This window comes from Pyrus communis, chromosome 11 (assembly GCF_041283825.1).
Source record: "Pyrus communis isolate YQ-2024b chromosome 11, ASM4128382v1, whole genome shotgun sequence".
Taxonomy (NCBI): Eukaryota; Viridiplantae; Streptophyta; class Magnoliopsida; order Rosales; family Rosaceae; genus Pyrus; species Pyrus communis.
The window spans coordinates 20,433,940-20,459,699 of record NC_142575.1 but is presented as its reverse complement, the minus strand read 5'-3'; the positions used below and the strand labels follow the sequence as shown (position 1 = coordinate 20,459,699).

The 25,760-nt window shown below is 37.6% G+C and overlaps 1 pseudogene; it reads right to left on the bottom strand.

Moving 5' to 3' along the window:
- Nucleotides 1-10,695: 10,695 nt before the first annotated feature.
- LOC137714109 (receptor-like protein 2) lies at nt 10,696-12,905 on the bottom strand (annotated as a pseudogene).
- Nucleotides 12,906-25,760: the final 12,855 nt, after the last annotated feature.

Genomic DNA, 25,760 nt, shown 5'->3' with positions numbered 1-25,760 from the left:
CTCAAGCCCTCTGGTTCAATGGAGGCAACCACATGATGTTAACCATTCTTATTACCTGCATTATTCTAATCAGCCGAGGATGATGCTCGTTTCTTAACTGCTCACTCCAAACAACTACAACACATGGAGCAGGGCGATGATCGGTGCATTGAAAGCCAAAAACAAGTTAAGTTTGGTTGATGAAACTTTCTAGACTTGCATCAATGGGATTGATGTAACAGCTTGGTTAAAACATGGTTGGTGAATTCAATATCACCAGAAATTTAATCGAGTGTTATTTACTATGATCATGCGTATCAAGTTTGGGAAGACTTGAAAGAACATTTTTCCCAGATGAACAATATGCAACTGTATCATATTGAAAGCGCAATTCATGATTGTGTCCAAGGAACAATAACTGTGAGTTCTTACTTCACCAAACTCAAGGCACTGTGGGATGAAAGAGATGTTGCGATCAACCTACCAGATTGCAACTACAACACTTTGCAACATGCGTTGACATTTCAGCAAAATCAAAAGGCAATTAAGTTTCTCATGGGACTTAATGAAACCTTTAGTGCAGTGAAGGATCAAATTCTATTGATGGATCCACTTCCCCCTGTCAACAAGGTATATTCCCTTGTGCTACGCCATGATAAGTAGCACAACACCACTGCAGGAAAAGCACCGGTTTAGGGGCTATTGTTTTTGCTGCAAAAGAACCCGACTTTAGCAAGAAGAGTATTGATATGAAGTGTGGTCGCTACAACAAGAACAATCACACCACTGAAGATTGTCGTGACCATTTAAAATGTGATTATTGAGGCTGGAAAGGTCATACGATAGATTATTGTTGGAAACTAAAAAGGGCAGATCTGGAGCAACAAAGGAGCCATTCTAAGTAGGAGAGACCAAGAGGTAACAATGTTTCAATTAACCTTGAAAGGCAAGAATTGACAACCTCTTTTCCATTCACGCTTGACCAGTGCAAGCAGATCATGACCAAGCTCAACAACAACAAAGCCAAGGCAAACAATGTTGGTAAAAATTCATCTCTAAATGATCTTTTAGGTAAAGCATTTTCTTTCACTGCTCATGGTCAGCAGTTGTTATGGATCCTAGATAGCGGTGCCACAGACCACATAATTACCTCACATACTTTGTTGACCTCTTTTGTGCCTGTTAAAAATAAGACAGTAAAACTGCCAGATGGTTCTTATGCCGCTGTGACACATATAGGAACCATGCAATTTTCCACAAATTTTGCCTTACATGATGTCTTTTGCGTCCCAACATTCCAACTCAATCTAATCTTCATCAGTAAACTTGCTTATCAGTCCTTGTGTATCACCATTTTTCTAAGTTATGTTTGTGTGATTCAGGACCTTCCTTTGGGGAAGATGATTGGGACGGGAACTAAACAAGAAGGCTTATATTTTTTGGATGACACCAACCGAAAACCCACCTTATCAACCTGTCATGTTGTCAAGAAAACATCACCACACCTTTGGCATCAACGCTTAGGCCACCTTTCTGACCAAGCCCTTTGACATACTTCACTCTTTAATAATGATATTAGTTCTTGTGTTTCCAATAATTGTTTTGTGTGTCCTCTAGCCAAACAAACGAGATCTCAGTTTCCATTAAGTGAAATTTCAACTATTATGCCTTTTGAGCTTTTACATATGGATTTTTTTTTTTGGGGGGGGGGGGGGGGCGTTTCATGTTGCTTCACTCATTGGAGCACAATATTTCCTCACAATCGTTAATGATTACACTCGTTGCTCTTAAATTTACTTAATGAAGCACAAATCTGACACACGTCATTATTTGACCAATTTTATCAATCTTGTTAAAAATCAGTTTTCTCTTAAAGTGAAGACAATTAGGAGTGACAATGGCCCATAATTTAATCTCGCTGAATTCTACTCAACCAAGGGCATTTTTCATGAAACAACGTGTGTTGCTCGCCCCAACAAATGGGGTGGCTGAACGCAAAAACCGTCACCTCCTCAACATTGCTAGGGCATTACTCATTCAAGCTAAATTGCTCACTAATTTCTAGGGAGAAGCCATCCTCACGGCGGCCTATCTCATCAATTGTACACCCATTTTCGTCTTGCATGGTAAAACACCTTATGAACTTTTGTTTCACAAACCACCTAAATATTCACACTTGAAAGTTTTTGGCTGCATCTGCTTTGCATCCACACACGTACACCATCCATCCAAATTTGATGCTAGGTCTATACCATGCATATTTATTGGTTATCCATATGGCAAGAAAGTGTACAAAGTTTATGATCTCAACACACGAAAAACTTTAGTCTCCTGTGATGTGCTCTTTTGTGAAAATACATTTCCTTTTACCCAACCTTTCGCATCATACTTTGATACAAACACACAACAAACATTCTCATACCTACCTACCCTGGTTAATCATTCTTTTGATCCGCCACCTAATCCACTCATAACTACCACCATAAAAGACCATCATACTCCCTCTTCACTTCACGAAAATACCATCCCCGAACCTGCTCCAATGCCTCCACCTGCCTCGCCAAACATTGACAACTCTCTACAACCTCTTCCCACACTTGACAACACAACACCTATGCCTGCACAAACATCCAGTCGCTCTTCCACATGAGCCACTTGTTCACCTCCATACCTACAACAATTTCATGTCGGTGTCAAGTTGCCTTCTTGTCCCAACCAATCATCGATTTCTAACGTTGGATCACACAAAAGTAGTACTTTTCACCCTCTTTCTCAATTCCTATCATATGATCGCTTGTCTCCCATTCACCGTGCTTTTACCACCTCTCTTTCCATTGCCAAAGAACCCCAAAGTTACTTGCAGGCTATTTAGGATCTTAAATGGTGCCAAGCCATGAGAGATGAGGTTTCTGCTCTTGAAGCCAACAACACCTAGACTCTACAACATCTCATTCTCGGGAAGAAACCCATCGGATGCAAATGGGTCTATAAAATAAAACTTAATCTAGATGGTTCTGTGGAACGCTACAAGGCACGCTTGGTTGCCAAGGGGTATACGCAAGTTGAAGGTCTTAATTACAAAGAAACATTTGCTCATGTTGCTAAGTCGGTCACGGTTCGTTTACTACTTGGTGTTGCCACTACTCGGGGTTGGCATTTGTATCAACTCGATGTCAATAATGCCTTCCTCCATGGTGACTTACTTAAAGATGTTTACATGCGACTCTCACCAGGATACGGACGAAAGGGAAAGACACAAGTATGCAAACTTCAGAAATCTCTTTATGGACTTAAACAGGCTTCGAGACAGTGGTTCCTTAAACTTTTTCTGTACTCAAGGCTGTAGGTTATCGACAGTCTAAAGCAGACTATTCTTTGTTAGTCCGATCCAAAGGCACAAGTCTTACTACTATTCTTGTGTATGTGGATGATGTGATATTGGCAGGTAATGATTTGTCGTTTATTGAGAAGACAAAAGAATTTTTGGCTAGCAAATTCAAACTCAAGGATCTAGGAAAGTTAAAATATTTTCTGGGCATTGAAGTTGCAAGATCATCTCAAGGTATATCATTGTCACAACGAAAGTATGCTTTGGAAATATTGGAGGACACTGGTTTTCTTGGAGCAAAATCAGCTTGCTTTCCTATAGATCAAAACTTGGCACTCTGGCAGACAGATGGTGAGTTGTTGGAAGATCCATCCACATATTGAAGACTCATTGGTCGTCTAATTTATTTGACAGTTACTGGGCCAGACCTTGTTTATTCTGTCCATGTTTTGAGTCAATTTATGGACAAGCCTAGGCTGCCGCATTTAGATGCAACATATCAAGTTTCGAGGTACATAAAAGGGACGCTAGGGCAAGGTATCATGCTCTACTCCACAAGCTCGCTTCAATTGAAAACATATTGCGACGTTAATTGGGCAAAATGAAAAGATACAAGAAGGTCAGTCTCGGGCTATTGCATCATGCTTGGAGACTCACTTATATCTTGGAGAACAAAGAAGCAAACCATAGTAGCAAGATCAACAACGGAGGCAGAATATAGAGCCATGACATCTACATGTTGTGAGATAACTTGGTTGAGGTATGTGCTAAATGATCTACATGTTCATCATCCGAAACTTGTTACTTTGTTTTGTGATAATCAAGCTGCACTTCATATTGCATCCAACCCTGTGTTCCATGAGCGGAGGAAACATATCGAAATTGATTGCCATTTGGTTCGAGAAAAGATACAAGGAGGTATTGTCAAAACTGCCCATGTACGAACTCTACAACAATTGGCAGATTTATTCACCCAAGCATTGAGTACCTCTCAGTTTGAAAGTCTTCTTAGCAAGTTGAGTGTAATCAACATACACTCCAACTTGAGGGGGAGTGTTAAAGATTGCGACAATCAGGGATAAAGATTTGGTCCTATAGGAAAGTATCTCTATATTATTTAGTTTCTTGGTTTGTAAGTCAACGTGTAATTACCTAGTTTAGCATATACTTGTGTATATAAGTTTGAGTTGTACACCTTATTGAATAAATCAATCATAAACAATTGGTTGAAACCAAATTGGTTTTCTACATTATGTGACTTCAAATTTTAAATTTTGCCCCTTTTTCATGTATCCTGGATCTGTTATTTGTTAAGCAATCATGAGTTTTAATGTCGTTGCATTTTGCTCATATATTTACATAATATATACATATACAGTCCCATAAGGACTATTCATTACAACGTGTTGTATAGCATCTCGACAAAAATAAGCAAAGGTCTTTTCAACAAAGGGAAGATGATCAGTGCGGAGGACATTGCTTCAAATTTTATTGAGCATATCATCTAACCCATCAAATAGTGTATAGACTCGAACCATTTGAACAATCTTGTTATAACTTTCAATATTATGCTTCATCGGATTGGGACGTTAATAATCAATTTCCTACCATATAGAGAAGCGCTCCTTTCTCCTAGCTACATAACAATGGTAATATTCCTTTTGTGAAGTGGTGTGAAATGAATGAATTCAATTGCAACATTCTCCTTCCTCCTTGAGCTTTTTTTAATTTCTCCATTTTCAGTGCATAGGAAACCTTCGTGATTCAATCACTCACTGAATCAAACTCATTAAAATCAACCTCCTCTAACATGGCCTCAGAGCTAGGCTCATCCGTCTAAAATTTGGGCGTTGAATCTATGCATTTCCTTATTTGAAAATCTCGAAAAGATTACTCGAAGCTGAGCTAGAGTTTTTCGTCTAATCTGTGTCTAACGTGGCAGGATCTGGAAGTAGTGAGTTGAGGGCACCAATATTCAATGGTGAAAATTATGAGTTTTGGAGCATAAGGATGAAAAACATTTTGAAGTCCCTTGGACTCTGGGAGTTTGTGAAGAAACGGTTTGATGATCCAGAACTGGAGAAGGAAGAAGGATCGGAACCAAAGAAAAAGGAAGTAGAAGGAACGAGTAGCACAGAGAAGTTGATGATGGAGGAAAGGCTCATGAAGGATGCAAAAGCATTGGGTCTAATTCAAGGAGTTGTTGCTGATGAGATTTTTCGTAGAATTTCTCAAAGAAACTTCAAAAAAGGGAGCATGGGATATTCTTCAACAAGAATATAGAGGAGAAAAATAGGTATGAAGTGTGAAATTGCAAGGTTTGAGACTCGTATGAGAGATGATGAATCTCTATATTCATATCTCACTAAACTGCTTGATCTTATGAGGCAAATGAAAAGCTATCTAAGGAGAGAGTTATGCAAAAATTGGTAATTAATTTGCTAACTTCATATGATTCAATATGTTATGTGATTGAGCATTCAAAGGATTTAGATACTATTGAAATGCATGAGGTTGTAGCATCATTGAAAGGCTATGAACACAGGCATAAGAGGCACATTGATAATAAGACTGAAAAGGCTTTTGCTAGTCTCAGTGTTAGACCTAAACAAGCTAAGTTCACTGGGAATCAAAATATTAAGTACCAGAAGAATAGGAAAACAAAAGGCCAGAAGTGGAATAATAAGCCTAACTTTTTTTTTTTTTTTCGGTCGATATAAGCCTACTTATCAAGCAAGAAAGAAAGCTATTGGTACTGATGGTGCTAAGAATCTCTGCAAGTTTTGTGACAAATTACATTTTGGGGAATGCTGGTTCAAGGGAAAACCTAAATGCGATGTGACAAGATCGTTCACATTGCCAAGGACTACAACAACAAGAAGACAGTGTAGCATCTCAAGTATGCCAATCAGGTAGTTGACACACCTACTATGTTCTATGTATGCAATGCAGCAACTGTGGAAACTATTCAAAATGTGCGGTACATATATAGTAAGTGTAGTAATCATATGGCTTATTGGTGGATATTGATAGAATTACTATTGCCAAAGTAGAGATGGGCACAGTGTAACTTATTGATGTCACAGGGAAAACCAAAATGGGAAAAAGATACATCAAGGAGATTATGCTTGTACCTAGATTGAAAGAAAATTTACTCAGTGTGGGCCAAATGATGGAACATGGGTATTTTCTGATATTTGATGATAACAAGTTTGAGATATATGATGATTGCTTTCTCTTAAATATGGTTGCCAAAGTATTAGTGAGAGGAAATATGAGTTTTCCCTTAAAGCTTCAACCAAGAATGCATATTGCTTTAAAAGCAAGTGTGTGTCAATCTACTCTGATATGGCATAGAAAACTAGGGCATTAAAACATGGACAGTCTGAAATTGCTGCAGGAGCAAGAAATGGTGTTGGGATTACTAGAAATTAAACACACAAAAGAAGTATGTGAAGGTTGTGCATTTGGTAAACAATGCAGAGATACATTTCCAAGAGAAGCAATGAAATTTTTACCACACGCGCAAAAGGATTTAAAACACCTAAAATACTTGCAAGAGTAACAAGGTTGTAGTAGTATAGATGGTTCTAGAGGTCATTCTCCACATGGATTATTAAACAATTTGCAATAAACCAAATCTCAATTAATTATTTAAAGCAAAATTTTGGAAAGATTGATTTATGACATAAATTAATAAAAACAAATTTAATTAAAAAGATAAGAAAAATCTGCAATATTAAAGAAAAGGAAAAGAAACAGCTTTTGGAAATCAAGCTATAAAAGCACTAGGGTTCCGCTGTTACCTTAACAATCCTATGTAGTTCTCCCAATTACTTATGATCTATAATGCATATTTTGAAGGTTAGGATTTCCTAATTTATGTTCTACTTGGACCTCCAATCTAGAATGTATATCAAACATGCAATCCGTCTGTGGTATTCAAATCAAATCTAAACATGCAAGACTCATTAAGTTTTGTGAAAACCCTTTGATAACCATGCAACAATCATGACGTGTTATTCATCCTAAGTGAACTTGCACATATTAACTGCAAAAAGCCTTCGTCAATTTTAGGGACGGACCTCCGACTAAAATTGCATTAAATTACTTTTCTAAATATCCTAATGGTCGTGAATCATCAAGACACTTAAATAGTTTATACCGGTGATTAATAAACCTACATGCATAATATAATAAGTATTGAAAAGAAAATACATATTTTTGCTAAGGCTCGTGACCTCAACCTAGCAAAAGAGATTAGTTACGTATATTCATAATTAAACTCAAAAGGAATTTTATTGAAATAGAAAAAGATCGAAAACACCTTCAATGTAAAAGTATAAAAATCTCCGAGCTTTGGCCAAATGCCTTTCCCAAATATCGCATAGAGAAGAAGAAACAATGCCCGGCCAAAGGCCTTATTTATACTGCTTATAATTAAATCCTACTTAGAAAAGGTGTTAGAATAAAACTATGAAACCAAATAAATTGAAATAAATTAGGAAACATAATCCTAAATTGATTAGGGCTAGAATTTTTTTTTCCTAAAAATCACAAACCAAACCAAAAAAATCACGATCCCATACCGAAAATTCCCAAACCGCTAATGTAACATCCCACATCGTCCAAAGGAGTAGATCCTATAATCCTTATTTGTATATTCTCATCTCTACCTAGCACAAGGCCTTTTGGGAGCTCATTGGCTTCGGGTTCCATCGGAACTTCGAAGTTCAGCGAGTTCGGGCAAGAGCATTCCCAAGATGGGTGGTCCACTGGGAAGTTCTCGTGTGAGTTCCCAGAAACAAAGCTGTAAGGGCATGGTTGGGGCCCAAGGCGGACAATATTATGCTACGGTGAAGTCGAGCCTGGGATATGGTGGGGGCTTGGGCGGGGATGTGACAATTTGGTATCAAAGCTAATCTCTGGCCGGAAGTGTGCCGACGAGGACGTCGGGCCCCTAAGGGGGGTGGATTGTAACATCCCACATTGTCCAGGGGAGTGGATCATGTAAGCTTTATACGTATATTCCCATCTCTACCTAGCACGAGGCCTTTTGGGAGCTCACTGGCTTCGGGTTCCATCGGAAATTCGAAGTTAAGCGAGTTCAGGCGAGAGCGTTCCTAGGATGGGTGACCTAGTAGGAAGTTCTCGTATGAGTTCCCAGAAACAAAACCGTGAGGGCATGGTCGGGGCCCAAAGCGAACAATATTGTGCTACGGTGGAGTCGAGCTTGGGATGTGGTGGAGGCCTGGGTCGGGATGTGATAGCTAATACCAAATTTTTTAAGATCCATACCGAATTGATCTCGAACCTTTCAGTATGGGAATCGCGATTACATATTCAATGATTTAGGAATCCCGAACCTAATTGAAAATTTATATATATATTTATTTATTTTGGTTGCATGAATGTTGAATGTTGAATTTAAGTAGTTTGACAGTAAACTTTATTGGAAACAGAAGTATGAAGTTAAATAGTTTGGAACTTTTGAACATTAATTTGACTTAGTATGAATGAATTGGTATTTCAATTGGTATGAAATTTCAAATTGGTATGAGATAAAAAGCCTAAATTTCAATTGATATGAAATTGGGAAACAAAATTTTATGACAAAAGCACCAATTTTTTTCCCATAGCCAAAAATCTCAAATTTCAACCCAAAAACCCAAAAGCCCAAAACCGAAAATCCAATCCCAATCCATCCCGAAATACCGAAAACATTTCGGGAATCTTGAAATTGGGAATACCAAAATTTTGGTTTAGGATTGGTCTTCAAATTTCCGTACCAAAAATTTTAAGTTTGGGATTCTTGATGCCATTTTTTATTCGGGATCCTATACTGAACCACCCCTAAAATTGATTAGGATAATTTGCCTAGAATCTGTCCAGCCCATTTTGGACCCAAATCTCCTCCAAATCTGGCCCGTGATAGTTCATTTTGAAGCTTGGAATAATCTGAACACTTCTCCAGAAGGCCTCAAACCCAAAAAAGCCATCCTGTGCTCCAAAAATCACAATTAAGCTAAAAAAGTCACTTTGGCTACACTGCGTATTGCTACTTTATTTTTTCGCCATAAATTAATCACTTGGTAGAAAAATCTGAAACTTTGAAACGAATAAGCTGAGAGACTCACGAACATCTTCCAATTAGAATCACTCCAAAATTCATCCGTTTGATCATTTTTTGCTTAAGAGGAAGTCAAATGTCCTGCGTTGAAAATATAAAAAAAAAGTATCAAAATTTCACCAAAATAAATACCAAAACATATTAAGAATATGGTAAAATATATAGTATAAAATCGACCATCAATAATCAACAAGTAAGGCCACCACTCCTCTTGAACTAGTACATATTGATGTATGTGGGCCTATGCAAACAACTATAAAGGCTGGGAATAAATACTTTCTCACCTTTATAGATGATTGTACTAGGATGTGTTAGATCTATTTCTTGAGATACAAGTCAGAGGTATTCAGTGTATTCAAGAAATTCATTGCTACTGTTGAATTGCAGAGTGGTTACAAGTTGAAAACGCTAAGAAGTGATAGAGGTGGAGATTACACTTCTATGGAGTTTAATATGTTATGTGAAGACATGGGAATGGAAAGACAACTTACAGTTGCATACTCACCACAACAAAATGGTGTGGCATAGAGGAAAAATAGAACAATAGTTGAAATGGTTAAGTGTATGATGTTAGAAAAGAAGATACCATTTTGAGTTTTGGGTTGAAGCAATTAATATTGCATGTGTACATCTTAAATAGGTGTCCAACAAAGGCTTTAGATAAGAAGACACCCTTTGAAGCCTATAGTTGGAGGAAGTGGGTATCAGACATTTGTGGGTGTTTGTTTCACTGTGTTACTCTCATGTATCAAACCAACAGAGACAAAAACTTGATGTGGCAAGCTTAAGATGCATATTTTTGGGATATGGAAGCTGTGAGAAAGGCTACAAGCTGTTCACTGCAGAATATGGGAAAGTTATTATTTCCAGAGATGTGTTTAATGAAACATTTTTTTGGGATTGAGATGCTCAGAAAGAAAGAAGTACTGATGTTTCAATCACTAAAATGACTAATTTGGAACAAGGGTATGAAGGGAATGTGCTAAATTTTGTTTGACCAAATAGGTTTATTATACTACAATATAAGAAAAAAGATTACATCAAAATGAAAACATACAAATAACTATGATAAATAAAAATTGAAATAGTGAAACTATTTCTGTACACGAACTTTACACAGTTACTGATTAACACTTTAATATAGGTATGGTTTACATACAGTGACAAACCCTCTATGAGAGAGTGTGTCAACAAATATTTAAATTTTGTATCCAAATAGTTTTATTGAAACTAAAAAATATATAGTAAAACACAAAATCTAGTCCCTATTCCTTCTTTTCATCTTGGCGATGCACATTTCCTTCTTCACATAGAGCGAATCTTGTACATTATCTAGGAACCAAAAATACACATGCCTTCATGTCTCCTTAAGAATTAAAGAACCGCGAATTCCCCAAAATTAGATAATAAAACCTAGGGCTGCAAAAATATAAAACTAGGGAAGCTCATCGCGATCATTGTCCCCATCTTGGTTGACGTTGTTCTTGTTATCCTTGTCAATTTCTCTACACTTATTTGAAAGTAGAGCACCACAAAGTAGAGTACCTCAAAAGCATCTAAGCTCTGGAGTTGCGAGCCCTTCGGCATTTGTCCTTTAAGATTATTGTATGAGACACAAAATTGTTCAAGTAACTAAGGCTCGTTATGGACAAGGGGATTTTTCCAGACAAATGATTCATGGAGAGATTTAAAATCTCTAAGCAATTTAGGTTAGATATTTGGTCTTGAATATCGTCGGAGAAATTGTTGATGTTAAGATGCAACTCACTAAGAAGCTTCAATTGGTCGATCTCAGTAGGCATACTACCACCAATGTTATTGGCCGCTAGGTCTATTATTCCTTGATAGAAAGATAGCGTACGAGGCATAAAATATGGATTTTCAATGATGCAACCGAAGATGGGAAGTTCAAATTCATAATTTTCTACTCGAGATGCATTCAACATTGACATTGGTAATCTATAAAGTTGTTTTGGAATTTCACCTGAAATTTGGTTGTTTTGGATATCCACATAAAAGAGTTTTGGAAGAGTCCCCAACCAACTTGGAATTGAACCTGTGATTTGATTAACACCCAAATACAACATCTCTAGATTCTTTTGGTTTGATAACCAACCAGGTATCTGACCAGTGAGCCTAGACATAGCCAAACTCAAGACACAATGATTTTGGAATCTATGAAAATAACCAAGTCATCATTAGTTGGCATTGCCTCGACGTTAAAGTAACAGCCAAGGAGGAGTATGTGAAGCCTTTTGCAACACATTAATATCTTCATTGCCCCTGTGACATTGGTTAATCGTACACTACCAAGCGAGAGGAAGGACAAGGATTTCAATGAAAGAATCTTAGATTGTATTTGTTCTTCTAGGTAATGATTTTCAATCAATCAAATTTCTTTTAGGGACCTGCATGAGTAAAGGCTTACTGGCAAGTTACTAGTGAAATTATTCCCCATTAGGTCAAATTTACTAAGGTGGCTGACTTTGGAAAAATTAGGTGTGGAGAGATCTCCTTCCAAGTAGTTAAATCCTAAATGTATTTCTAGGAGGTTTGTGCAATTCATCAAAGATGGAGGCAAACTACCTTCTAAGGTGTTGAAACTAAAATTCATAAATTTCAACTTGGAGAGCTTACCAATATTGAGGGGGATCACACCACTCAAACGATTAATTTAGAGATCAAGGATTATGAGGTGAGTAAGGTTGGCAATTCTTTTACTAATGGCTCTATTTAGTGAATTGAAAGGTAGTACAAGTTCCTCAAGTTTGGTAGCGTTATAGATATCTTCTAGAAGTGATCTTGACTTGTGACTGGCATGAACAATTTGAAGTTTGGAACACCCCCCCCCCCCCCACAAGCCCACAAGAAATGTTGCCACTAAATTCATTGGAGGAAAAATCCAATACTCTTATGGAAGGAGAGGATCAGAGACAAATAAAGGAAGGGATATGCCTGGAGAAGGTGTTGTTGCTAACATTGAAACTAGTCAAATTCCTAGCTTGTTGGAAGAAAGAAGATGGAATTACACCATGGAAGTGATTGCTTGACAAATCTACTGTCTGGATAATTTTGGATGGTAGAGAAAATGGTATCTCCCCATAAAGAAAGTTATAGCTCAAATCAAGGATCTCGAGGCGATTCAAGGACGAGAAGAATTTAGTTTCAAGTGCGCCATAAAGTGAATTGTGGGAAAGGTTTAAGTGGTTGAGATTTGTGAGATTTCCAAGTGATGAGACAAACATACCTCATTTGAGCCCTTTCGAGGTTAAGATCAAATGGGTGACCCAACCCTCTTGATTACAAGTGATGTCGTTCCAATGGCAACAATCAACATCACTACTCCAATTTCCGGGAGGAGAAGATAGTGTAAGGGCGAATGCCAGAAGAGAGGTGGTTACTTACATGAATATTTGTTGTAGATATAATGCAAGAGAATAAGAAGACGAGGAGGAGGTCATGGGCCATTTTTTTTTTTTTTAAACTTAGATATTGCTTGCAGTAATGGGCCTGCACATATATAGGAGCAATATTTCTTATTGCTAAATTCACTAGAGTCAGTAGGTCATGACTCATAAAAAGGGTCGCACATGGAAACTACTAAACTTAACTAATGATTAAAATGTTGTTTTGCTGCTAGTTGGTAGCCACGTTAACACAAATCTAGGTCCTATATATGCCAAGTCATCACTTAACTATAAACTTAACAAATGTTCTAACGGTTGTATAATATTGAAATAAAATGATAAGTAATGTAAGTGATTGAAATGTTTTAGAGATGTTGTATGAGGTTGCAATTGCACCCAAAGTTGAGGGGGTAAAAAGGAATGTAAGTGTAACGTTTTGAATTCGAGTTGTGTAAACTATGAGTTCAATACTATTTAGTAGCGTATACGTTATGCAAGAAAACAAAAGATTCATCCCATTGGGGTTTCTAAAGGAATGCAAGTTCTTCATTGAAAGGAATCGCACTAATGTAGAAGAAATGGCCAACCTTTCAGCACACTTCAATGGTCTTCTAGGCTTAAGTGGTGAAGGTGGACAAGTCTCACAACTTGGAGCTGGAGCACTACCACAAGCACTCCCGCTTCTAACTCCAATTCCAATCCCACTACCACTCCAATTTCCAGCTCCAACTTGTTCCATAATCATTTAATTGAGAACCCAATTTCATTTTGACTCGTGTAAATTGCGAGTTCAATACTAAATTTAACTATTACGTTAGTCTCATTTTAATACTATTTAGTGGTTTATACGGCATGCTAGAAAAGAAAAGATGTGACAGAAAGGATTTTTACCACACATGCAAAAAGGTTAAAAATACCTATAATACTTGCAAGTGTAACAAGGATATTGTAGTATAGATGGCTCTAATAAGGTCGTTCTCCACAAAAATTATTAAATAATTCGTATTAAACCAAATCTCAATTAATTATTTAAAAGAAAAGTTTCAGGAAGATTGATTTTATGACCTAATTTACTAAAATCGAATATAATTAAAAAGAGTACAAAAATTTGCAATATTAAAAGAAAGAGAAACAAACAATTTTTGTTTTAGAAATCTAATTGAGCACTAGGGTTTCTCTGTCACCTTAACAATCCTACGCAATTCTCCCAATTACTTATGACCTATACATGCATATTTTGAAGGTTAGGTTTTCCTAATATATGCTTACTTGGACCCTCAACATAAAGCGTGTATCAAACATGCAATCCGTCTGTGGCATTCAGATCAAATCTAAACATGCATGACTCACTAAGTTTTGTGAAAACCTCTGAAAAACCATGTAACCCTTAAGGTGTGGTATTCATCCTAAGTGAACTTGCCCAAATTAACCACAAGAAGCCTTCAGCAATATCAGGGACCGTCCTCTAACCAAAATTGCTTCAAATTACTTTTCTATATATCCTAATGGTTGCAAATCATCAAGACACTTAGATAGTTTAAACTGGTGATTAATAATTCAAAACTTGCATGCATATTATCATAAGCAAATTGAAAAGAAACTACATTTTCTTGCTTAAGGCTCGTGACCTAACCCTAGCAAAAGAGAATTAGTTAGGCATGTTCATAATTAAAATCAAAAGGAATTTGATAGGAGCATATTTATGCGACTTTGTTATCTTATTTCTTTGCATTTACTTAGTTAATTTCCATTTATTATCGTAATTTAAGTTATTTTCGTTTTATTATAGGTCCAGTTGGTAAAGTAAACAATTAGAGATCAAATGGAGCAATTTGGAGTAGTTTTGGACCTGGATTGGATAGCATGCGTGGATAACATATGGGCTGGATGTTTTTGGTGTTTAAAAGGTGTTAAACATGTGCTAAAATTTGGAGAAACTAAAGTTGAGGCTTGGAAGACAAGGAATTAAACAAGGAAGAAGAATCCTAGTTGGAGTAAAACATTATCTTATCCTATCTTATCTTATCTCCAGCTTTAAGGAAGAATCCTAATCACATTCCAACACTCTCTAACTGTTTCTTCGAGTCCTAAAATAATTCAAAATGCCTAATCCCTCTCCTCCTTGGATTCAGCCATGCCCTATATGTATGCAGTATTATGCAATGTTTTAGAAGTATGCCTTGCCTACCATTCATCCACTAAAGTTGTTGGAATTTTCAGAGTTCTTTCTATCTTTGCTTTAAGTTTCAATGTTTGTTTTCAATTTCTTTTTAGTTATGATGAACATGTGTAACTAAGTTTCTTCTTAGTTGGAGATGAATTCAAAGCCATGATCGTCTATTTTATATAAATTGATTCCATCTAGTTATTGTTTCATAAAATATGAATGCGATTTGTTTATCTTGTTTATAGAGAATTTATTCTTGTATGTCTATTAAGAGGGCCCGCTTAGTTTGCATGCAAGGATTTGATGCTAGAATATAAGGGAATTTCACCTAATCAATATGAACTTATATTTGTAAGTAGTAAAAGTCACTAGTCATGATTGAGTTAAGTAAATTCTTGGTAGGAGTATCATGCTTTTTATAGTTACAAATGCTTTGTCAATGCTTATGATTTTCACAAAACTTAATGATCTTCGAGATGTATCTCTATCATATTTTTCATAGTTAGGGAACTTGAGAATAATAATTTGGTTGCATCGCTGTGCCTAATTCAATGAACTTAGGAAAATCCGAGAGTTAATTAGTATTGTTCACAGTTAATTTGGGGCATTGTCATTCATGGTTTATAGGAAGAATAAATGGAAATCGATTTGTATGCATATGTTTCATGTGTGGAGAAGAATCCTTTAGCTATCATGTCATTCGTATTTCATTCACAATTTAATTTTCTTGCTGCTATTTACTTTTGTTTTAGTTAAATTCGTCCAAAATCCCTCTAGTCACTATTTTGTTGTTAGTTTAACTTAGTTTTATAAGTTTAATTTGTGTTGATTAGTATCCCTTCCAATCCTTGGAATAGAACGATCCTTACTTACTCGTACTATGATTGCATAATTCAAGGGTTTAATTAGTGTGTTAGTTTTTACCACATCAAATTTTTGCATCGTTGCTGAGGGTTAGCAAAATTGATCTTTCCCTTTGTTGCTGTTTGTTTCTTTTCTTTTGTTTCTGATCTTGTTTTGTTTTCTTTTGTTTTAGGTACTAGATTATGACTTGGAGTACTCAACCTACTGGTGAGAATATATTAGACTTTGACGACGAATTTGAACGAACTTTGATAAAGAAGAGGAAGCAGCCAGAATTCGATCCACCTAGCTCTAGTTCGGAATTAAAATTTGAAATTGAAACTGAAATGGAACCGAAAGAGGATCAAGACAAGGTTTTGACAATCGAACAATTAAGGAACTTTCAGCCTTAGGATTGGAGAATGACGTTTCCATTTGCATTCAATATCCTACATTCAAAGTAAAACCGATGAGTTTGAATTGAAGTCTAGTTTGATGCATCACATTCCCAAGTACCATGGGCTATCCATGGAAGATCCGAACAAGCATCTCAAGGAATTTGAAGTAGTGTGCTTGAGCATGACACTTATTTATGTGGATGGGAATATTTTAAACATGAAGGCCTTTCCATTCGCTCTTTTAGAAAAGGTTAAAGATTGGTTTTTTGAATTAGCACCTGAAACCGTCACTTCTTGGCAAAGCATGAAGAAAGCATTCTTAGAGAAATTCTTCCCTACTTCAAGATTCATTCTTTTGAGGAAGAGAATTAATGGAATTCAATAAGGCCCAGGAGAATCATTTTCAGCGTATTATGAGCGTTTCAAGACTTTAGTTGCATCTTGTCCACAACATGAAATGAATGAGGAGCTTTTAATTCAATATTTCTATGAATGACTGCTTCCACTTGAGAGACAAATACTTGATACTTCAGTTGGAGATGCTTTGGTGGACAAAACCCAAGTTGCTGTGAAGATTTTAATAGCGAATCGTGCCTTGAATGCATAAGAATATAAAGGAGTTAGAGAAAGAGAATATGCATGCCTAATTCAAGTCAATGAGGTGAGTGCTATTTCAGAACTTCAATCTCAAATGGCTAATCTCACTACTCTTATACCATAGGTTGTCAAAGGGTCTAAAGTGCAAAGTGTAGCTGCATGTGGTATGTGCTCTATGCAAAGACCTCTTACTGATCAATGTCCTCAATTAATAGAGAATGGGGATTGGGAAAATGCCAATGTCGTGGGTTACCAAGGCCAAAATCAACCAAGGAATGGCCTGTTTTCCAACACCTACAATTTGGGCTGGAAAGATCTTCCAAATATGAAGTGGAGGGAAGAATTGGACAGATAGCAGAATTCATGGGACAATTTAGAGAACAAGGCAAACTTCCTAGTTTAACCATTGTCAATTCAAAGGGAGGTTTTGAAACCGCTAAGGCTATCACTTTCAGAAGTGGTAAGGAGGTTGGAACTGAACCAAAAATGTCCAAACAAAGCCAAAAAGAGGACGAACAGCTGCTGCCCAAAGAAGATGAGGAAGACAAGGCCATGACAGGGAATGAACAAACCTTGCCGCAACTTTCTAAAGCCCCTATGCCACCCAATTCAAATAAGGTTGTTCCAAATTCAATTCTTTCTAACCATATTCCACCAAATGTACCCTTTCCTCGCAAGTTTATGCAATCCAAGAAAGAAGAGAGTGAAAGATTCATCTTAGAAACCTTCAGGAAGGTACAGGTTAATATCCCACTTCACGATGCAATAAGCAAGTTCCGAAATATGCTAATTTTTTTAAGAAGCTTTGTACAACAAGAAAATGGATTCCAGAGAAGGAGGTGGTACATGTAAGTGAAAATGTCTCTGCAGTTTTGCAAAGAAAGCTGCCACCTAAATGCAAAGATCTAGGTAGTTTCACTATCCCTTGTGTTATTGGTAATACAAGGTCTGAACATGCCATGCTAGATTTAGGTGCTTCTATTAATGTCATGCCATATTCCGTTTATGCATCTATGAATCTAGGAGAGCTTAAAAATGATGGTGTCATTATTCAATTGGCTGATCAATCTAATGCATATCCGAAAGGAGTTTTGGAAGATGTTTTAGTGCAAGAAGACCATTTGATTTTTCCAACGTATTTTTATGTGCTTGAGATGGAGGATTCAGCCCACTCTACGCCATTGCCAATCTTACTTGGAAGACCTTTCATGAAAACAACCCAAACCAAGATTGACGTGTCCTAGGGAACTTTGACTATATCCTAATGATGTTCGTTTTGCCATTAATGTGATTGAAAATATAAGGCAGGCCAATAAAGATGTATTAAAACCACCATTGAAAATGGAATTATAGTGGATCACACAAGACAAGCCATCGTCCTCAAAGCACCCAAGGCCGAGAGCACCACCTCTGAAATTGTTGACAGTGCTGCTACTTTTGAGTCTACGTCGCAGTACATCAATGAGCCACCTATTCCAATTCCAATGTCCATTTCAACTAATAGATTGTTACCTTCTTTAATTCAGGTGCCCAATTGAATCCAAGCCGGTGGGAAAGTTTACATTAACTTTAGGAAGCTCAACGCCACAATTAGGAATGATCACTATCCCCTTCTGTTCATAGATCCAATGCATGGAAGTTTTAACGAGCATTTCGTGGAGGATACTTTATTTGGAGAAAAATCACATGTAATCACAAAAGAAAAAAAAAAAAATCAGTTTTTGTAACATGCTTGAAGGAAGAAACTCAAACTAATGCTACAACCCTGTGAGACTTGAGCCTATTCTTTATTTGGAGAGTTATTAATTTGTGATATTCTTGTTTTCTAAAGTCGTTGCATGATCTTTTTATTTCTTTGCTTGGTCGCTACTTAGAATGTTTTTTCATCATTTTAGTTCCAAATACTAGAACTCATGCCTATTTCGTTCAAAGCATAAAATTGATTGCATAACAAATAACAAGATGAAGGTGTCAAGTTACCACCAGAGCCAAAAAATCTTATCCCTTGCTTATGCATTGCAAGTTTAACCCTTTTGAGCCTTATATTTAGCCTATTTACTTTGTTAGCCTGCATTATCCCTACCTAGCTTACTATAGGAATATCCATACCCTTGTTGTTAAAGAATAGTGAAGACTTATTGGGAATTCCTTTTCGTCTACGATTTGCAAAAAAAACAAGTGTGGGAGAAGAATTTGTTCTTTTGAATCCAGTGAAGTAGTGTTTATGTTTTATGTTTCAAAGAAAGAAGAAGAAAAATGTTGAAAAAAAAAGTTGAGAAAAGAAAAAAAAGGTTGAAAAGAAGTGAGAATGAGTTCAAAAGTGTTGGTTGTTGAAGAAGGGTCCAAAAATGTGAATCTGACCTTAAAGTTGTACGAATCTCCCCTTTGTATTTATAGGGGGTGTTGCAATCAAAAGTTGAATTCTAAGTGTTGATTTTATCACTTTAATCTTGATTGTTATGTGTTTCAATATGTGGAGTTTGAAATTGGCATGAGCATATGGAATCCCTGGTTCTCACTTCTAAGTAGTGGCATTCCATTCATGAGATCCTATACATGTTTGTATTAATAATTCCAGAAGGTGCCTTCTTTGTTATAACATATGTTAGTGCTAGTCTACATGTTTTCATCAATCTTCTCACATATACTTAGTATAGGGAGTGTAGTAAAACAATCTACGTGAAAATAGAGAGTAAATTCGGTGAGGAATTGAGTGAATTCTCTGTGGCATGTTACTACTTTCAAATGTTGTTTTAATTGATTAAATGCGAGCTAGTAAGTGGTTACTGCAGTTAAGTCTAAGCTCAAGAGTAAGGATGGCTAAAATCTATGTAAGTAGTGATTTTTAACATGTCATGTTTCATTGGAAATCTCTGAGGCAATTGTTGGAAGGTCCTTGTTTTGTTTTCTATGTTTTGCTCGGGGATTACAAAAGTTAGATAGGAGGGATTTGAAATGCATCTACATGAGCATACAAAGACTTAAGGTGTCATTTACAAATCCTTGTTGGATACTCATGTGATGTGTTTCTAATTCATCATATTTAATTTTTTGTGATCTATTTTTTCCTCATTATGCTAAATTCATCATGCACACGTACCCTTAAAGAAACTTTTACAAGAAGATTAGTAAATCAAATACACGTGAAACTTTTGTCATGACCAATTGTAACAAGTTTATTTACTACTATACAGTTAAACCTTTATAAATTAATAGCCTTGTGAGTAAAGAAATCAATTAGTTTAGAAAAGTTTGCCCGTGGTCTAATATCCTAGTGGATAAGGTGTTCGGTTTCTACGCGTGTGTCCTAGGTTCGAAACTCCTCTTCCCCTAAATTATTGCAATAGTTTTGAACCCTTTCCCCCTCCCATTATTATTAATAATAAATTTATTAATTTATCAAAGTATTCCTTATTTTCTTAAATATTGCACATTGTATTTAGTTTCTCGTTTTACAAATTAAATCTCACTTTTCTCTCTCTCACTACCATCGGCCTCCCTCTCTCTATTCCCTTAGAATAGCTCATTTAAATAGGCCTACAATGTCACATCTTGGCCCAGGCCCCTACCACATCCCAGGCTCGACTCCACCGTAGCACGATATTGTCCACTTCGGGCCCCGACCAGGCCCTCACGGTTTTGTTTCTAGGAACTCACACGAGAACTTCCCAATAGGTCACCCGTCATGGGATTGCTCTCGCGCAAACTCGCTTAACTTCAAAGTTCCGATGAACTCCGAAGCCAGTGAGCTCCCAAAATGCCTCGTGCTAAGAAAAGATGAGAATATACATAAAAGGCTTAGAGGATCGACTCCCTTGGGCGATGTGGGATGTTACATACAACACGTTATCAGTACACTTTTGCAAGAAGTTGAGGAACATACGGATCGTAGGTGGAGGCTATCTTCTACAAAATTCAAAAGCTCTTATTTATTTTCTGTCAATCAGGTACGTTTAAAATAAAGGAAGATATTTGAAACGTCAACAAAGCATGAAAACATTCCCCATGATGCATGAACCCCTCTATGTTTATATTTTCCTTATATATATATATATTGTATATGTTTCATATATTTGTCAATATATATATGTATGTTTCATGCATTACGCAATTATATTGTTATGTGGAATTTGTGAGTCAAAGCATATAAATAAATTAGAAGCATGTTAGGGTTTTTCAAACCCTAGAGAAGTCGGAAAAAAAAATTTGGGAAATTGTGCAGCACAGACGCCGCACCACTGCCATGGCAACACCATTATCCTCCGCGCTAGCCTGCAGCCCAGCCGCGTCGAGCACACCACCAGGACGACATCATTCTGACGTTTAGACCCTGGTAGGAGCCCTTTGGGCTTTGCTGCGAGCACACGGACATACCAAGCCTTCAGCCGGCTTAACTCGGGCCTAAAGCCCAGCCCACCTCCAAACAGAAGCCTGCAGCCTTCCTTAGACCTCTCCAAATGTACTTGGCCCAAACTGCCAGTAGCATTAGGTTGCTGGGCTTTGTCCTACGCCCAGGTTCGCTTGCCCACAACCTTGGCTGCTGGGCTTAGCTCACCCCAACCCGAACCCAGCTTCGGTTGAACTTCATAGACCCACACACGACCAGATTTTGCTGGGCCTCTCCCCATGTCCACCCCTAGGCCTAAACGCCAGCAGCTACTGCTACTAGGCTTACTCAGTCCCTCGGCTCGTGGCCTGCAATCACATGTGGGCTGCTATGCAGGCAAACCCGAGACCCATATACCTCTAAGGCTTTACCTTACTCACGACACCTAAGCCCAAACCCTTTTGGGCTATAGTTTTCCAAATCCAATGCTAATTTTTGGCATTTTAAATAATTTTAACCCGAATGTTATTATTATTTTTGCTTCCACGATTAACCCTGTTTGGTCCCAATCTATTGAATTAATTAAAAATGACATGTAGTCCATTAATCTGATAATGAATCCAAAATTATTGACCTGAAGATCACTTTTAGACATTAACGATTCAATAATTTATTTTTATACTTTGAACCGTTGACATACTTTCGTAATCCCGATGCTCTCACACTTGAGTTGCTTAAGCAACTCAAATCCACTATACTTAAATCAGCATATTGCATTTTGTGTTTCTTGCAGGAACCTCTCCTTTATGAACTAATCGTTCACAAAACTAAATTGAACCTGTAGTTTCATGTTTAGTGCCTTTGAAACCTGAAGTTTTCATTCAAAATTTACCACATGAAACCTGCAGCTTTCATGCATAAATTAAACCAATACATGTCTATAGAACTTGAAGGTTCTACGATGTATATCTATAGATCACCATATGACTAACCACATTTTGTTGTACCTTTCATTTTAGGGACATGTTGAACTTAAACAAGCTTGATTTCACTGCTCTGGAAGTATCTGGAAGAAACTACCTAAAGTAGGTTCAAGACATGAAGCTCCATCTTACTGCAAATGGTGTTAGAGCCACCATTGAGGTACTTATCGACGACAAACCTGTCGACGAAGCTCAGAAAGGTACTGGAATGATTTTCATTTGAATACAAATCCATGATGCACTGTAGACTGAGTACCTCATTGACACCCACGCATCATCTAGCTTGCTCTAGCCGACCGTTTCGATCACTAGGAAGACATCTACTTGCATGAAGCAAGAAACGACTGGCAGCATCTTCGCTTCTAAGACTTTAAGTCCGTGAATGAATACAACTCTGAAGTTTGTAGAATCTGATCACTACTAAAGTTCTATAAAGTGGAACTAACCGAATTAGATCTCCTGAAGAAGACCTATTCGACCTTCCGTGCCATCAATATTGTCCTGCAGCAACAATATAGGCATATAAGTTCACCAAATTTTCAGATTCGATCTTTGTTTTACTTCTCGCTAAAAAGTAGAACCAGCTTTTGATGAAGAATCATCAAGCTCAACTAACTGGCTCGAACGTCACGCCTGAAGCGCATTCGACCAATTATAGCAGCCACAAACGACGTAAGAATAGTCGTGGCCATGGCAATGGGCGGTAAGCTCAACCACGAGCCCAAGGTCCATAGAGTCAATGCCCAACTAAGGGAGGAAATGTGACCCAACAACACCAACCCCTTGCCCATAAGGCCCCAAACTTCAAGAACAAGAGAAAAGCTACCGTTCAATCGGCTTCCACATAAATGGACATGTGTTACCGCTGTGGATCAAGGGATCATTGGTCACACGTATGCCGAGCTACCCTCGAGGCTATTGCCAAGTATCATTCCCGTCGTGAGTCTAGCTTTGCACATTTGGATCATCCCAAATATGCTACTACATCCATGGAGATATTAGATTTTCAGGAGGCATCATCTCCTATGGACGAATAAATTTTAGACATGTTTTAGGGTGTTTTACCCCTAGTGGCCGAACCCACTAGGAATGGCCGGACCCTTCCCCTATTTTTCTAGGTTTATGGTTTAATTTTGAACAATTTTTCTACGTATTTGGAATAATTTGTTTGGTTTTCATTTGTTTTGAATTATGGATTGTTATGCTAAGGATATTATTTCTTGAATTAATTAATTGAATGAATGGAATTATATTTATGCATGTGACCAATTTAATCAATTTATTTCAAGGTATATGTCTAGTAGGAAGGTTAGTTGTTTGGCTGATAGTGCTACCACACACACCATATTGCGTGAGCGACACTATTTTACTAACTTTGTACCTAAAAAAGCACATCTGACAACTTTCTTAGGCCCATCCAACCTGATTAAAGAATATGAAAAGGCCCGTATCATGTTGTCCAATGGTACTGGCTTAACCATTAAAGAGGCCCTCTATTCTCCACGTTGCAGAAGAACGTTGCTGAGTTTTAGAGATATTTGAGGTAATCAATATCATATTGAAGCCACTGATGATAATGGTTCTGAATTTCTTTGTATCACTTTGTACGAATATGGCCAGAAACGTATTTACAAGAAGTTGGAACGTCTCCCGAGTGGGTTGTACATCACAACCATTCGCGGCATAGAAGCCTAGCATGTGGCCGACCTTGTGCCTGAGTTCCAGAACACTTTGCTGCTTTGGCATGACCGTATGGGACATCCTAGATGTGACATGATGCGTCGTATCCTCAAATCATCACATAGGCATCATTTACCTCCCTACGTTGGATTCCCACCATGCAAAGCATGTTTTTTAGGGAATTTAAATACTCAACCCTCAATTACAAAGATTATTCATGACCCTCCTAAGTTTCTTCAGAGGATTCAAGGGCATATGTGTGGACCTATCCAACCAACATACAGACCATTTAGATATTTTATAGTGTTGGTTGATGCATAGACACGATGGTCGCATGTTTGCCTGTTGTCCATATGCAATGCTGTATTTGCGAAACTCCTAGCACAAATTATTAAGCTAAGGGCTGATCACCCTGATTATCTGATCAAGTTAATTTGACTAGATAACGCTGGAGATTTACGTCATAGACTTTTGACTATTATTGCATGTCAGTAGGGATTGATGTGGAACATCATGTACCCCATGTTCACACCCAAAACGCCCTGGCAGAAGTTTTCATAAAGCGCCTTCAATTGATAGCTCGGACTTTGGTTATGCAAACCAAACTATCGGTATCTGCCTAGGGCTATGCAATATTGCACAGAGCTATACTGGTCCACATGTGGCCCACCACTACCTAACCTTATTCACTGTTATAGTTGGTTATTGGATACAAGCCTAATGACTCTCATTTACGTGTGTTTGGGTGCTCAATTTCTATGCCAATAGCACCACCACTATATACCAAAATCGTTCCTCAGAGAAAAATGGGAATCTATGTTAGTTATGATTCGCCATCAATTGTTCGTTATTTAGAACTCTTGACAGGAGATTTCTTTACCGTACGTTTTGTGGATTGTCACTTTGATGAGACAGTTTTCCCATTGTTAGGGGAGATAAGCATGTTAACGTTTCTGCAAAATGCCATGAATTGTTGTGGTATGCTCCTACTATGTCTCATTTAGATCCTCACACTGCTCAATTTGAACTGAGGTATGTCAAATTATAGATCTTCAGAGTATTGGTCAGAGCATGTCGGATGCTTTTACTGATCTAGCTAAGGTGAGAAGATCACATATACCCGCTGCAAATACACCTGCACGAATAGAAGTACCCCGCGTATGTCACCATCCTTCCTAGGAAGGCCGGATCGTCCCCAAAGGTGGGGAGCATCTTCCCGTGGCCCGGTACATTAGCAGTTAACCAATCATCTGCTCCAACCCTAAAGCATGCCAGACCCCTTAGTTCAAAGGATTCACAACCCTGGAAAAGGAAACCGGCACTAACTAGTGACCCTAGTTTGAATTCGACTATCGATAAGGTTATTCTAGATTACGACGATGTCTTAGACGAGACAACTTGGCCTCCCGAGAATCATGAGATTTTGGTCCACTATGCAGTGTTGGATAAGGTTTGGAATCGGAATGAGATGATCGTCAATGATGCATTTGCATACACAGTAGCTACTGACATCATGCTTAACGATGACATTGAACCACGTTCCGTTGATGAATGCCAACGTAGAACAGATTGGTCAAACTGGAAACAAGCAATCCAGGTCAAACTCGATTTGCTTGTGAAACGTAAGGTGTTTGGACCTATTGTTCCTACACCACCACGCGTGAAACCCATTGGCTATAAATGAGTTTTCGTGAGGAAGCATAATGAGAATAATGAAATAGTGCGATACAAAGCATGCCTCGTAGCACAAGGCTTCTCTCAGCGCCCTGGGATTGATTATAAGGAAATGTATTCCCCCGTAATGGATGTTATACCGTTTCGCTTCCTAATCAGTTTGGTTGTTTCCAAAAAACTGAATATGTAGCTTATGAACGTGGTAACCGCGTATCTCTATGGGGATCTAAATACAGAAATATACATG